This window comes from Theropithecus gelada, chromosome 8 (genome assembly GCF_003255815.1).
Source record: "Theropithecus gelada isolate Dixy chromosome 8, Tgel_1.0, whole genome shotgun sequence".
Taxonomy (NCBI): Eukaryota; Metazoa; Chordata; class Mammalia; order Primates; family Cercopithecidae; genus Theropithecus; species Theropithecus gelada.
Window position 1 is genome coordinate 130,593,766 of NC_037676.1, and position 16,879 is coordinate 130,610,644.

Here is a 16,879-nt window from a genome sequence, read left to right on the forward strand (position 1 = left end):
CCTTCCTTCCTTCCTTCCTTCCTTCCTTCCTTCCTTCCTTCCTTCCTTCCTCCCTTTCTTCTTGTGGTTTTTAGAGTTTATTTCTTTATGTCTAAGTTGGGGAAAAAAATAGGGTCTACCCGTAAGGTTGTTATGGAAGTTAAATGAAAGTAGAAATGTAAATAAGGATTCCCAGAGGCTCAGCGTTCATAGGGGGAGACAGAAGGCCACACAGCTAGTTCTTGAAAAACACAAGCTATTACAGCAACATAGATGGACACACATTTCATGGAATTGACAAGCTTCCCTTCAATGACTATATTAATGGAAGAGGTGGCCTTGATTGGATGGATTGTTTTTAGGGTGCCCTTGAGGGTGAGTCAATCTACAGATTGGAACGTGAAATGGGACTTTCACTATTGGAAGGCGATCATGGTTGAATTTCTAAGAAGTCTTTCTGTGGTGGCCTCATAGATGAATTTTCTATCTAAAATGATAAAAGTCTAGGAAGAAAGAGCTTGCTATAAGTGAAGACCTAAAAGAAAGAAAACAAAGAAGAGGGTTCATTATGTAGTGGCTAGAAAAAACGAATAGAGGAGTAGGAAAGAGAAAGGAGGCATTAGGGAGAATATGGAAGAACTGAAAGAAAAGAATAAATGAGAGAAGAAAGGAAGTGACTGAAAGATAATTAAAAATGTACAAAAGGGGCTGAGCATGGTGGCACATGCCTGTATTTCCAGAACTTTGGGAAGCTATGGTGGGAGGTTCGCTTAAGCTCAGAAGTTTGAGACCAGCCTGGGCAACATGGTGAGACTCCGTCTCTACAAAAATAAAAAATAAAAAAAGCAGGTGGGCATGGAGGTCTGAAACTGCAGTCCTACTCAGGACTGAGGTAGGAGGGTTTCTTGGGCCCAGGAGGTCAAGGCTACAGTGAGTGGTGATCATGCCACTGTACTCTAACCTGGGCAAAAGAGCAAGACCCTGCCTCAGTATGTACATATATATTCAAATATAAGGAAGAGATAATATATGTACATATAAGAGAAAGAGAAGAGAAAGAGAGAGTTAGAGAGAGAGAAGAGAGAGAAGGAAAAGGAGTGGGATTGAGAAAGAGGAAATGAGAGACAATGAGAAAATAACTATACAAAGAACCTATTGTATGCTAGGTATAGTGCTAACTGCTAGGTAGGTAAAGTTCATTTTACTCCCAACTTTATGTGTGTATAGGTGATTCATTTCCAGATTCAAATGTTTGAAGTGGGTTGAGTCTATAGAGTTTTCTCTTATCAGCTCTTTCTCCTTACATAATTATTTATTTACTTCATATTCATTGAACATAGGGACCAGGCACTATTCTAATTATTCTTAGTAATTAGCTAAAGAAGCCCTGAGATGTGTTCATTCTAGTATGTATGTATGTATGTGTATGTGTGTATCATTATCATGATCATCTTATTATTATCAGCATCATTGTCTTTAATGTGCATTTCTCCCTTGAGAGTTTGCAAACAATTCAGTTATCCCATTGTGTGCTCCCAATATTCCTGATGAGGCAGAGATTGTTTTCTCCACTTTGAATATAAGAAAACTAAGATCCAGAGAAGGTAAATGACTTATTACAGGCCACATAGCTACTAGCTAGGACTCATCCCGACTCCTCATCCAGTGCTCACTTTAATTGTATGCATAGGAAGTCAATGTTGCTGACATAGACTGAAAAGGGTTGACACACAGTATTGTGGACTGTTGTGCTCAGTGTGCACAGAGCAGACCTGCATTACATCTCAGCCACTTCTTAGTTGTTTGACTTTTAGCAATGACATAATCTCTGTGAGTCTCAGTATTTTATATAATTTGTAGGTTATAACAGTATAAAGCTTGCTGGATGGCTGGAAATATTAAATAAGATAATGCATAGAAATTGCTTACCCAAGTTCTTGACACAGAGTTAGCCTAAGAAATGTTAGCTATTATTATGGCAGAATCTGCCACCTTTCTTTTGCGCAACGGAATGTGGCAGAGAGGGCAGATCAGGAGCATGTGTGTCAGTGTCCTCGTTCCTCCCAGTGACTGAAGACTCCTTTGCCTGCTACTAACCCCACTGGGCACCAGGCCAGGGCTCTAAGGGAAACTCCTGTTTGTTCCAGCCAAGAGGAATCAGCTGCCACTTTAACTGACATTGTGTAATGGGGTGCAACCCATGCCAGCTATGACTCCCTGGGGTCATATTCTCCCAGGTCAGGGTCTTGAAAATCTTCTTTTTTGAGGGCTTGAGATTCAGCAGTCCATGGAAAAATGACCCAAAAATATTGTGCATGTTTGTGTAAAAATGTGTTGGTGATAGAGTTCGTCAAGGAGGGATCTAGCGAAAGAAAGAAGTGCTGGTGTGGTGCGGAGAACTGTAGGTTCTTGCTTTGCAAATCGGTTAATAAACCCTGTCCCTTGAGAAACCCTAACCCTTGTGAAATTGGCCTTGACGGGACTGTGACATGGTGTTACAATGAACTAGGGATGTGGAGTCAGATTGGAACTTCTGTATTAATAAAATTTAATTTGTAAAGCCATGCCATGGGGTATCTGTTATGATCTCTATTTTATAAATGAGGAAACTGAAATTCACATGTTGAGATGCTCTAAACCTAGTTTTCCCCTTCTCTCTCCCCAAGATGATCTCATCTGGTCACACGTTTAACTTACCATCTACAGGTTGAAAAAGTCAAAATCTATTTCTAGGCTGTCCTCTCCTCTGAACTCTACTCATATATTAAATGCTTGCTCTCCATTTCTACATGAATATCTAATAACCATCTCTAACCTGTTAGGTCCAAGTAGAACCCTTGAAACCTCTTCCCCAAACCCCTACCAGCTTGTTCATCACCAGACCTACGTGTTTCATTGATTATCACCACCATACATCATGTTCCTTGCACCAAAACTCTGCTAACCTGGCTGCTGGTTATTTTCCTAGGTTTCACAAGCTTCCTCATCCACCGTATCCACTCTGTTAGTGAGACCTCTTAACTCTAACTTAAAAACATTTTCCACATCTGTCTGCTTTGTTGCAAATAAACCAAAAGCATCCTAGTCCATGCTCCATCTTCATCTGCCTGGACCATTATAATATCTTTCTAACTGATTTCTCACCCTCCTTTGGCCCCCTATAATTCATTCTCTACACAACTATCAAGTAGATACTTTCACGAAGGAAAATAAGCTCTCTTCTGCTTACCATCCTCAAATGGCTTTCATAGCACTTAAAGTGAAATCCAAATGTCTTACGCTGAGCTTTCAAGCGCCTTCCTGATCTGGTCCCTGGTGACATCCTGGATTTCATTTTCTCTTACTCTCTCTCTGGCACCCTACGATCCAGCTAAACCGGTTTTCTCTGTTGCTCCAACACCCCATGTTCTCATCTCTGTTGGGGTCTCTGCTCTGGGTGTTTCCTCCACCTGGCTGTCTCCAGTCTTAGATCTCCACATTGCAGGTTCCTTCTTACTGTCCATTCTCAGCTCAAACACCATGTTCTCAGGGCAAACCCTGACCCCTCAACCTGGTGTAGATCTTCCTGAATAATTCTCCTTCATGTCACTCTAGTTTATATTTGTCCAACTGTGTGTCTCAATCTGATACTATCTTATGTATTTGGTTTTTCATTTATTTCCTACCTCAATTATTGTACAACTACAGTGTTAATTCCAAGGGAACAAAGACTGTGCTTCTTTCACTTCACTGTCATGTCTGTACATGGTCCGATATGGAGTAGGTGCTCAATAAAAGTTTGTTGATTGGATAAACAACTGCTATTCTGAGGTTACTAAGCTTGCTTCAGCTAAGAACATATTCTACAAGGTATTAATTAGAAAGAAGGGTCAAACGGGTGTGTGAACATGGTCCCAAATATTGTCCTAAAACCAAAGTAACATTTTTTTTTAAGTTTTATTACTTTGGGTAGATTTTGGAAGATACTAAAATAAAAAAGAAAAGTTGTCTTCTCTCCTTATTCTGATTGTGGTTTTACACACTTCAATATAGAAAACAAAACCAAAATGCAACTTAATAACAAGATATATGAAACAAATGTGTGGCTCTGTTGTGTGGTTTTTCTTGGGTGGGGTCCTTGGGCAGGGCAGGATCCAGGCTCATGTGCATCAGTTGGCCTGAGTCAGTCTCCCTGCCCTGAGTCCAGCACAGTCACCTCCATCTGCTTCGGTTCCAGCAGCTCCTCTTCTCAGCATGCCCTGTCTTTTCTTTTCCCTTTGCCCAAGTCTGTTCCACCTGGGTTATACTTTACCCCCATCCCAACAGCCAGATTTAGCAGAGTTCATATCCCTGTGTTAAAATCCCAGCTTATTCTACATAACCTTGAGAAGATAGTTTGCCCTGTCTGAACCGTAGTGCTCTCTTATGTAGAATGGGGACAACACAGTGCCTACTTCATAGAGCATTTGTAAGGAATAAACGACTTGGTACTTGTGGAGTACTCAGTGTGGCACCTCGTGCATTCCAAGTATGCTGCCAAAACTTAAGGATTATGTCCCTTCTGTGCTTACCCTAAAAGACAACCTTTTCCTCAATCATGTGATTCTTGAAAATTCAGCTATTCAGTTTGAAGCATAAAGAGTTTTTCTTCTAAATGACCAACTGTTTTATGTGTGCAGGCCGTTCTGCACCAAAGAGTAGGTTTCTTGAGAGCAGAAACCATAGGATATAAAAATATAAGAACCCTTTTCACCTCCTTCTTAGTTTGCTTCTTCTCAGCCCAAACTAACTGCCAGCATATATAGAGTGCTTGACATTTTACTGCTGCCACTACTGTTATTACTATCATCACTATTACTATAACTGTTACTCCTACTATTACTACTCCATTTCTTCTTTTGTTATTACTCTTATCGCTGTTGCTACTACTGCTATTACTAACACTAGCTAACATTTATTGAGGATTTACTATGTGATAGACAATATTCTATGCACTTTACCTTTGTTACCCTGTTTAACAAACACAATAGCCAATAAAGAAGGCAGTGTTCACAGCAGTTAAAAATGTGGGTTGGAAGTCAGATTTCTTGGCTTTGAATCTTGGTTCCAACGATTAGTAGCTGTGTGATTCTAAAAAAGTGACTCAATCACTCTGTCTCAATTCTCTTAAAATAGCGATATTTATAACAGAATAGAATCAATTAGATAATGCAAGTAAAAAAGGTGTTTTGTTTTTTTTTTTTTTCCAAATGCTGAGTAGTGCCTGGTATTTAATCAATACTCAAGTTACTGTTGATATTAAAAACATTTTTTACTGTATTTAGGGGATATTTATCCCCCTACCCTCCTGCTCTTCTCTGTGTCCCCATAGCACTGTTCTTTGTGCCATCTAGTGCATAGCCTACAGTATTGTAATTGTCTTATTTGTTGAATCCCCTACCAGTTACACCACTTTAGAGCAGGAGAATGAGACTTGTTCACTGTAGTAGCCACGTCACCTACTACAGGCCTGGCACATCCTAAATTTTCACTCAACACTTGCTGAATGAATAAAGAACTGAATTTTTGAGGGTGTAATTTGAAACAAGTCTTGTGCTAACCTGTTATAATATTTAATGCTCATAACATCCTTGGAAGGTGGGACACATTTCTTCTCCTCATTCCTCCCTTTCTTCGTTTCTCCCACAGTGGCAAAGGTTTTACTTTCCCCATTTTAGGGATGGGGACATTGAGACGCATGATGGCAAGCAACCTGGCCAAAACCAGACAGCTTCTGTACAGAGAACGGCAAATCTAGAACTTTGAACTCTGCATTTCTAGCTGCATAGCACTGACTTAATAAATACTGCATCGACTAGATCGAAGTTGGGAAACTCAATGAATATTCTTGAATGATAAGGGTTATGCTATCCCTTTTCTTTGGAATGACATCTTGACATCACTGAGGACAGAAAGAATTTAGAGTCCCTCCAAGGGCCTCTGAGCATTCCCAACAATGTGAATTAGTGAGCAGGTCCCTAACTATATTTGTGAGACAAGAAAATATCTGAGTCCATGCATTTGAGCTCCTGGCTGCCAAAGGAGTTGATTGCATGGCTGATTCACATCAATGTAGAGAAATTGCCTGTTAATCTTTTATTACCATGTTCTTGTTCAAAGAACACAGTTTCTAATTTACCTGTAGTGTGTAGACCCAGTCATTGAAAGACCATAAAGTATTGTTTCTAGTTGGAGATGAATCTCTTAGTTTAAACATTTTAAAGATTAAACACACATATACATTCACATCTTCATTATAAAAGGCAACAAAATAAACCATACAAGTAGAAAATTTAGACAAGGAGGAGGAAACAATAATGCTTAATCCCATGACTTTAGAGCAATTACTCTTAGTATGCTAATGATTTTCCTTCTACACCTCTTTCTATTTATTTTTACAAATTCATTTGTTATAATAGCATTCATATAAAACTGTTTCCCTACTTTCTCTTAGCGGTTTAACAGAATATTTTTCCTATTATTCGAATACAGTATTTGTCACCCTAGTATTTCAGTGGTTAAATACTACTGTCATGGACCACTGCTAAATTTCCAGTTTTCACTATAAGAAAGGTTTTTTTACATCTAATTTTGATTTTCAGAGCCTGTAGTGAAGAAGTATGGAAATGCAGGTTCTTCTTTATTATTGGTTGGAGCTCAAAATGCTGTCCCATTTTTAGGGTTGGGATTTCATGGTCTTCATATTTGCAGATAATAGTTATAAAGTCATAATATTTTTATGGAAGGACTTTAGAGACTTGCTGATCTAATTACCTCATTTTGTAGGTGAGGAACCTGAGGCCCAATGCCTCTGTGCAGGGGACACAGGTGGGAAAGTGTGTGTCATTTTAAGGAACAGCAGAGAGGCCAGTGTAGCCAGACTGTAGTTGGCAAGACAGCACAGAGGGAAAATGTGTGGGGGGTGGGCAGGAAGGAGAAGGAGGAGGTGGAGGGCCCCCTCATGAGGGCTTTATGATTTCTATTAAGACATTGAACTTTTACTCTGATGAGAGGGAGAGCCACTGGCACCACTCTGGCTTCTGGGCTGAGAATAGCATGTAGGGGTCAAGGGTGAGAAACAGGCAGATCATTGGAGACAATTGCAGAACTATAAATAGGGAAGAGGTGATGATGGCTTAGGCTGAGTGTAGTAGGAAGGTGGCCAGAGGAGGTCAATTTCTACATGTATTTTAACGGTTGAGATGATAGTATTTGCTTGACTCCCTGTGGAGTATGAGGAAGGAAAGGAGTCAGAAAGAGTTAATTCCAAGTTCTTCTGGCCTAAATGGCTGAATGTTTGATTTTTCCATTAACTGGGACTCAGAAGACTTCAGGAGACATAGATCAGGATTGTGGAGAGGTGGCAGGGAGAGCCTCAAATCAATAATTTAATAATAATTTAATTCGGAGCATGATAAGTTTAAAAAGTTTATCAGATATTCAAGTAAAGATGTCAATCCAGCAGCTGCATGCACAAGTCTAGAGTGAAAGATAGAGGTACAGAGATACAAATGTGGAGGTTTTGATTGTTGAATGGTGCTCTAAGCTATGAGACCAGATGAAATCACCTTGGAGGTGAGAATAGATTAGAAAGGGAAGAAGATCAAGGATTCTTCTTTGGAGAGATGAGAAGGAGCCAGCAAGGGAGACCAAAAAGCAGCATCCAGTGAGGTGTTTCATGGCTGCATAAAATCCATCATATGGAGGCATTGCAATTGATACATTCCACTGGGGAAGGGTAGTAAGCTGTTTTTCATAAGGACTCAAAAACCACTACAACCCACATTCTGACAATGCGTCTTTGTATTGCCCTGAGCTTTTGCACAGACATCATCTATACGTTGGTACCTGGTAGGCTGGTGACCTAATCAAAGCCCTGGGAACACCTCATCTGGTCTCTGACTAACTTAGTATTTTACATAATTTATTACAATTAGACTTGAACCTGGTTTAAGTTAACCTTTACACTGTCTCTTAGGAGAAAAAAATTCATTCAGTTCAATCCAATAACCTTTATTAATTGTTTAAATTAGTTATAAGTTAGCTGCAAATTAGTTAATCTATACTGGCTAATGAATAGTATAAGCAGTATTGGCAGTGAGCACATTCAATCTACTTAGAGAAATGAACTGGTTACAAAGGCTGTCATGCATTCATTGTTTGGCTACAATGACAGAAACTCTGGTATTACATCATTTTAATCTTGTTGCTCATATGCTATGCAGAAACTGTAGGGCAACAGAGGATGTAAAATCACAGGTTCTATATCATCCAGGGCCACGATAGAATCCAAGCTTCTACTCATTAATGGTGTAGGCTTGGAAAAAATACCTTCTCATCTCTATAATGAGACTATCATACTTATGTCTGTCTCAGAGAGTTGGAGAAATTACTTGAAATATGGTGTATTCAACATATGGCACAGAATAGATACTCAATAAAGATGAATTCCCTTGCTTTTCATTTGCGTTTAGTCTTTAAAGCCCAGCTAAAATGTCATCTAGCCTCCAGAAGGAAATTTGTTGTTCCTATTTGTAACAATTGCTTTCTTCTGGAAGCCCATAAAACAATTTTCTCTTATTTCACTGTCTTGAAGTGAAGTTAGGTATTTGCAGCTCTTTCACCCAAAAGGCAGATCTCATTCATGAGTGTATTTTCCCCTGAATCCCTGAAGCAGTGTGTGGTACCAAGTGTGTGCTCCATACTCTTATCTATTTCATTAACTGTATCAGAGAATTTCAATTTAGATCTGTTTAATAAGTAGTTAATAAGCTGAGGCCACTATGTGCAATTGAAGGTAATGGCATGTTTTGGAAAATTCTTCAAATTTGTGATCTGTCTTCCCCTCTGTATTAGTCTGAATTAATGAGGGTCAACTTGAGAATATTTAATGGGATTCTTTTTCTTAGATGTGTGTTCCTGTATCTTGGGAAATCAAAAATCACCAAACACCAACCACAAATGCTGCTTAGAAAGAATTACATGGTTTTAATTTCTCACTAACCCTGGCTTAATTTTTTTTTTCCTTTGACTTTCTTTGGTTAAATGAGGCCCCCTGGACCCACCATCACTATCACACACACACACATACACACTTGACAATAATGAATCATCAGGCTTACTTGTAGAGTGATTGACAAACTCTGGTCAAGGCGGTATATGATTAAGCACTAGCTTTTTCAACCTCAAATGCTATTTTGGGGCAGAAGAAAAATTTGCCTCGCAAAAAGAAATAAATAATCTTAATTTTATCATACTCGTATATATATATATATGGATGATAATAAGGCAATCCAGGTTATTGAATGCTCACATGGGAGTATTCTTGTGTATGGTGCTAAGAGATATACAAAAATAGTCTCTAAGACTGTAATAGAAATACAAATGGACCACCATTTATTGAGCTCTTACTGTATACCTGGCACCATGCTATGCAGTATACAAACATTTTTGAAATTATTTTGTGTTCTCATAGTAACCCTGGGAGGCAGATATTATTTTTTCTTATTTCACATATATGGAAATTGATTCTTAAGTAATTTAACTAGCCTAACCAGGTCACGTGGCTCATAGGTGGAAGTGGGTTTTTAAAAATCATGTTTGCTCATTCCAAAGTCTGTGCTTATGCCCACCATGGAGTACCTATTTTGTAAAACAGATTTAAAGATGAAATAGTTACAAATATTGTCCTTCAAGAGCTCTAAGTCTAGTAGGAGTCAAAAAAGAGATGAAAAATAAGTCTAATATTTCAAAAAGTGTGATCTTAAGAAAGACCTAGAAAATGCTATAGTAAGGAGAGATTATTTACTAAGTGCTAGCTTCTTCAGTCTTAAGTAAGCTATCATTTCCTTCAGAAAGGCATTCCTGACAGGCTGATTCTCCTCCCATCTCCCACTCCACCCCCACTCATCTTGTGATGAGCAGCATGTGCTGAATAGTATGAAAGTTAAAACTGCTTAGCATGAGGTAGACACTAAACAAAAAAGTGAATGGGATGCATGCTTCATGGAAGGATTGGGTATGTGTGAAGACGATGTGGCTACCTAGAGTGCATTCTCAATAGGGGGAGTAGTTTCAGCAAGTTGGTAAAGGCTTGGCTTCCATGACACATAGAGGAGAACAGTTTTATTTACCACGATAGGTTCATAAAGGACAGTAGGCTGGAGCCAAATAAAGAGAACTTTCAATTCCAGGCCAAATGTTCTCCTTAAATCAAGAGGAGGGCAAGCTGCACATTTCTTAGCAGATCTGTGATTTAGCAAGATTAATTGGACTTTAAGATAAATTGGGATGGAGCAGAACATACAGAAAAGAGCTTTGGAGCTGAGACAGACCTGGGTTTGAACCCTAACCTGGTGATTTACTGGGTAGCCTTGGACATAGAACTTCACCTTTCTCAGCTTCACTCAGTTTCCTCATCTGTACATTAGAATAATTGGGAATATGTGTTGTATTGTTATGGAGATTAGAGTATGAGTATGCCACATGCTTATCTTCCTGGTAAGTAGTAAGAGCTTAAAAAAAGTAGTTATTAATATTATAATAGGTCAGGGAAGGAAGAGACAGAAAAAGAGAGGTCTTTAGCTAGATTTGTGCAGGAATCTGGGTGAGATTCCAGGAGGAACTGGACAAAGGGAAGAGGCAGTGATGATGAGGCAGGAAGTGAGACCAATGCAGCAGATTGAACTTAGCATCAGAAGGAGAGAAGTTGGCCAAGTGGTAGTTAGTCTATATTGTGAAAGGTCTTAGAGTTATATTGTGAGTTATATTGTGAAAGGTCTTAGAGTCTTCTTTGAGAGAAAAATATCATCCACATGGGAGGATTAAAGCATGCGAGAATTAGAGCACAGAACCCTAAGGGAAATGGTGTGGTAGGGCACTAGGTACACAGAAAAACCAATGGTAAGTCATAGCCAGAGCAACTGTAGTTTAATGAGCACCTACTTCCTTTCAGGAAGCCTACCGGAAGCCAGCATTTATTTTCTTATTTAATACTCATTTTACTGATCAGCAAACCTAAGTTTGGAGAGATTCAGTAATTCTTCAAGGGCAGAGATGTGGTATGTGGCTGAGCTGGACTCTAAACTCATATCCATCTGACTTTAACATGTGTGCTCTTAACTCTTTTGCTAGCACATGGAAGAGATCATGGTTATTCAGTAAAGGTATTAAGTTGAGTCTTAAAGTATGAGGTGTGCTGTCATGGAGAGAGTAGGAAGGTCCGTTTGAAGTGTGAGAAAGAACAGGAATGGCATACTGGATATCAGCTCTTTCTATCTTAGGCAGTGAGAAAATGAGCATAAGAGGCCTGGGTAATATTTTATACTATCTTTTTTCCTGAAAAAAAAGTAAAGTGATTCTTGGTTTTTCAGAATAAAGTTAACTATGAAACTAGTATATTTCCAGACAGACTCTCAATAAATAATATATGTTTATGCAGAACAAAATGAGCAACAATCCAAGCGCAGTGGCTCATGCCTGTAATCCCAGCACTTTGGGAGGAGTTTGAGACCAGTCTGGCCAATGTGGTGCAACCCCATCTCTACTAAAAATACAAAACTTAACCCAGTGTGGAGATGGGCATCTGTAATCTCAGCAACTCAGAAGACTGAGCCACGAAAATCACCTGAACCTAGGAGGCAGTGGTTACCGTGAGTCAAGATCAAACCACTGCACTCCAGCTTGAGTGACAGAATGAGACTCGGTCTCAAAAGCAAGCAAACAAACAAACAAACAAAACAAAAACAAAAAACCAAATCAACAACAAACTGAGTTTGACATTTATAAAAGTGGTAAAGTTGGAAAGTTGGGGGCAAGTATTAGAAGTGTTGCATTGGCCCGGCTCGGTGGCTAACGCCTGTAATCCCAGCACTTTGGGAGGCCAAGGTGGGTGTATCACAAGGTCAGGAGTTCAAGACCAGCCTGGCCAACATGGTGAAAACCCCTCTCTACCAAAAAAAAAAAAAAAAAAAAAAAAACCAAAAAAATTAATGGGTATGGTGGCAGGTACCTATAATTCCAACTACTCAGGAGGCTGAGGTAGGAGAATAGCTTGAACCAAGGCAGCAGAGGTTGCAGTGAGTCGAAATCACACCACTGCACTCCAGCCTGGGCTACAGAGTGAGAATCTGTCTCAAAAAAAAAATGCTGCATTGTAGCACTATTCTCTATTCTCTGCTGTCTCTGCTGTCTTCTCTTTGTGTGTGTCTTTTTTTTCTTTACTTCTTGGTCCATTAACATTTCCTTTAAGATGGAAAGTCCTTTGAGTCTTTCCTTTTAGGTCCTCCTTGCCCTGTCAGTCTACCCTGAATTTCCCCACCTCCACCCCAGGCCCCTCCCTGTAACTTATAACGTTTAACAGAGCTTAGTTACAACAACACACCTCATCACTGTGTGCTACCATTCAACACATGAGCCACTTCAAAGTTGAGTTACCGTCAAGTTCTTTAAAATAAACAAATCCTCTATTGGATCAAGCCTTTCTGATCAGAGCTTTACAAAACAAGCTTAGTTGATATCAATGGACCTTTAACAAAGTGAGTGAATACACAAAGAAGACATTGAGGGGGAGAACAATTCATTTTGCTACGAAATCTCTAGGCACAAGAAGTCGGGGGTGTCTTGTAGTGAATGTTTACGCTAATGGCAACAATTTGCCAAGTGCACACATAAATTTAATTTGGGGAAGCAGTGAAAAATGAAAAGAATTAAGCATAAATACAGTGGGGCAAGGTTCGGGGAAGGTGCCTTCCAGGAGACTTAATTTACCAGGAGCTTTGAAAACAAACCACGATCATTGACCATCTAGTGCCAGGAATGGCTTTCTCATTAGGCTGCAAGAAGCATTCAGCAGATGCCTTGTGGGTTGCATGTGAAGGTGTCATCCAAGGGTTGGAGAGTCCAGATTCATCCTGAAAGCAGACACATTTGCTTAGTGATTTGTTTGCTGGGTAAAAATGAGCTCCTTGGAACTGTTTTTAGCTGTTTCTCATGGAGGGGCAGTCCGCTGGTTTGATGGCCAAAACCTTTTGGGCTGGGAATGGGAGACTTTATCCCCCACAAATGCCCTTTTTCATCTTCTTGCTCCACAGCTTCAGGGGCTTCCTGAGGTTCATGGCAAATTCCTGGGAGTGCCACCACGGAGGCCAAAACGATATGACCTCGGCTTATTTTTTACACTGCTCCTATCTTTTGTCATCATAGCCACAGCTCCACTTACCTATATATCCACTAAATGGAAAGTCACCGGCTTGTCTCCAAATTTTTACATCCATAATCAGCATAAATATAAATATATTGGCTTCCATTTTCTTACCATCTAATTAGCCATACCCGTCTCTCCCTCCTTTAAGGCACAGCTTCAGTTTTAACTTTAGAAGAATGCTTTTGGAACCTCGATCCCACAGCAAACTCTCCCTTACACTGACCAGATTTACTTAGGGTCCTTCCAACTCTGAAATCCTAAGTCCAGAAAATATTGTCTGTATCAGACCTCTGTCAGTCATATTTCTTCTTCCAGATTGTCATCTTAAAATATTTTGGTAGCATTGATTTCATTTTTCATTCATCTATATGACTAGATCACAATCTCCTTTGGGGGACAGACTATATATTGTATTTCCTATGTGATCTTATTCCAGCTACTTAATGTCTCTGTTCCTTGGCTTGCTTACCTATAAAATGAGAGTAGTAATAGAAACCACATTGTAAGGTTGCTGTGAAAACTAAATGAGGAAATACACCACACAGTGCCTAGAAGAGAGTCTTGAGTAGAGAATATGCTTAATTTACTATTTTCAGACATTTCATGCTCCTTTGCATCTACAACCTTCAGGAGAGTAACATGGTAAATGCTCAGCTTCTATTCAGAGTAGGGGTTTTGCATATGTTTATTTAACTCACGAAAATCAACTACAAACTCTTTTATATATAATTACAATGCTATTTTGTAGTATCGTAAATTTTATTATATATGTGCATATGTACTAACTACCATATGTATCATATATTTATAGGTATATGTTACTTATATTACTATGGCAGACTATATATATTTGTTCATATATATACATGTTATATATACACATACTTAATGTACATTGTTCTTTCTGGGCAATTCAAAGGATTCTCAAGGGTAATTTTAGTCGTCTTTAATTTTTACACAGTGTATGAAATCCAGCTCCATATTATTGAACTCTTACTATGTACTTGATGCTTTACAAGCATGATCTCATTTAATCCTTGTGCTCATTCGTTTTACAGAAGAGGGATCTAAGACTGAAGGTGGCTAATCAACTTGTCTAAGGTCACGCAGCTAAAAGAATAAAGATGTTCAAACCAGAATAGTTTGGTTCTCAACCCTCTGACAGTCCATCCCTATTGACTGATATGGTCCGTAGGATAATAGGCATGCCCCCATTGAAAAGTGGTCAGTGGTCAACAAGGGAAATGGGCAACTGGCCATCCCTGAAAGTATGGCCTTGTCATTTGGCTCCATGGGAACTTTGTCTAACTTCCATACCCTAGGGCACCTACACTAGGCTAGGAACAACTCTTTTGGTCTATTCCTGTTTCTTTGGGGGATATCTGGGATGTCCTACATGTAATGCAACCTGAAGATGGAAGCTAGTCCCTAACTTGGTGTCCACTGGCAGATCCCGGCCAGGTTCTGACTTCATTAGTATGATGCCATGTAGTGCTTCTTTTACTGCTGTTAAAGAGATACCTCCTGACAGCATGTGATAAGATTGTTCTTGGAGGGAGATCACAAGGAATCCTGATCAGGAACAAGCCGTATCTGAGCTCTTGGTCTGATTTGATTTGAGACAGTAACTAAGTAAAAGAGAGTTGGCCCGTGGCTCAGGACTCCCCACAAACAACTTTCTTATCTGAACAGAATGGTAATATGCTATTTGCAGAAGTCAATATTTACTCTGTGTTGAGCCCGGGGGGAAAAAAAAAAGTTAGCAGGATATGACTTTTTGCATGGGCTTATAACCAGCTGTATTCCATAATAAATTCCATGTTTCTTTTGTACTAAGTTTGTTGACAGTGCTTCTGGGTGGCTTGCGTATTGTCTCTAAGTTCTGTAGGTCTGCTTGTCTTGGCTAGAAAGTGACCAAAAACTATGGCACAGAGCAGATGGCAGAAAGATCTCTGAGTGAGGAGTTAGGAGGCACAGCCCAAATTCTAGTTCTGTCTCCTGCATTAGAGATAGAAAAGCTTGAAGAGACTTAATTATGTCACATGGGGCACATAATCAAATCTCTTCAAGCTTTTCTATCTCTAATGTAGATAATGCTTCTAGTTTTCTCATGGCGTTGTTGCATCGTATTTGGTTATGCTCTTTAGAGTACTCTGTAAACTGTAAGGCATTCTGACTTCATATGAGGTTAAATGTACTGTATTATATCAGTCTACATTTTGGAAATGTAGAAATTTATCTTTTGTTAGCTGTAGTCCTTTTTTATTCACCAGACTATTAAATTAATAAGACCATATATCCCCTGACTTTTGGATAAATGGGAATTAATGGTCATTTTTTCTGTCTTTTGAGAGCCGGCAATTAGTTAAGAACACGGTGATTAAATCCCCTGGAATGGATCAGGCCCCTAACCAAGTTTCCGAGTGTCAATGGATTCCATGATTATTCTTTGCAAGGCAAAGACTTGTGACTCTAAGTGTTTTTTTTTGTTTTTTTTTGTTTTTTTTTTTTTTTGAGACAGAGTCTGGCTCTGTCGCCCAGGCTGGAGTGCAGTGGCGCGATCTCCGCTCACTGCAAGCTCCGCCGCCTCCCCGGTAAACGCCATTCTCCTGCCTCAGCCTCCCTAGAAGCTGGGACTACAGGCACCCGCCACCACGCCCGGCTAATTTTTTTGTATTTTCAGTGGAGACGGGGTTTCACCGTGTTCGCCAGGATGGTCTCGATCTCCTGACCTCGTGATCCACCGGCCTCGGCCTCCCAAAGTGCTGGGATTACAGACTCTTAAGTTTTGAAAGGATTTGTGGGCTGCTATTGAATAAAGAGGGACAGCTCACAGAGTTCAGTGGTTTCTGCAAATTGTGAAATGCACAATTTGAAATTTCAATTAATCCTACCACATCTGAACTGACCTTCTATCTTCTGAAATGGAGTTCTGGATGCCACTTGCTATGCACCTGCAGTCATTCATTTTAGAATATGAAATCAAAGTCACCGTTGAGTACAGTCGGGGGTGTATTGAACTACTTCCGGGGTACTAAGTTTGATGTCATGTTTATTTCTTCTCAGCAATGACCCTGATAGACTGTTATCCAGCATAAAAAGAGTACTGGCATGAAGATTTCAAGATCCGAAGTAAATAAGCCGGTTCAGCTAAAAAAGTTAGCTGAACCGGCTTTGGATTCAGTGTGCTTTAAGTCCTGGCTTTGCCACTTATAAGAGTTGTGCTGGCGGCCAGGCACAGTGACTTATGCCTGTAATCCCAGCACTTTAGGAAGCTGAGGCGGGCGGATCATGTGAGGTCATGAGTTTGACACCAGCCTGCCCAAATGGTGAAACCCTGTCTCTACTAAAAATACAAAAAAATTAGCCAGGCATGGTGGCAGGCACCTGTAATCCTAGCTACTCGGGAGGCTGAGACAGGAGAATTGCTTGAACCCGGGAAGTGAAGGTTGCAGTGAGCTGAGATGGTGCCACTGAACTGCACTGCACTCCAGCCTGGGTGACACAGCAAGACTCCATCTCAAAAAAAAAAAAAAAAAAAAAAAAAAATCGTGCTCGTGAGCAAATTATTTACCCTTTCTGAGTTTTACTTTCTCCATTTTTAAAATAAAGATAAAAATAATACCCACCTTCTCAAGTTGTTGAGTAAATTAGAGAATGCATATAGAAGGCCTGTGT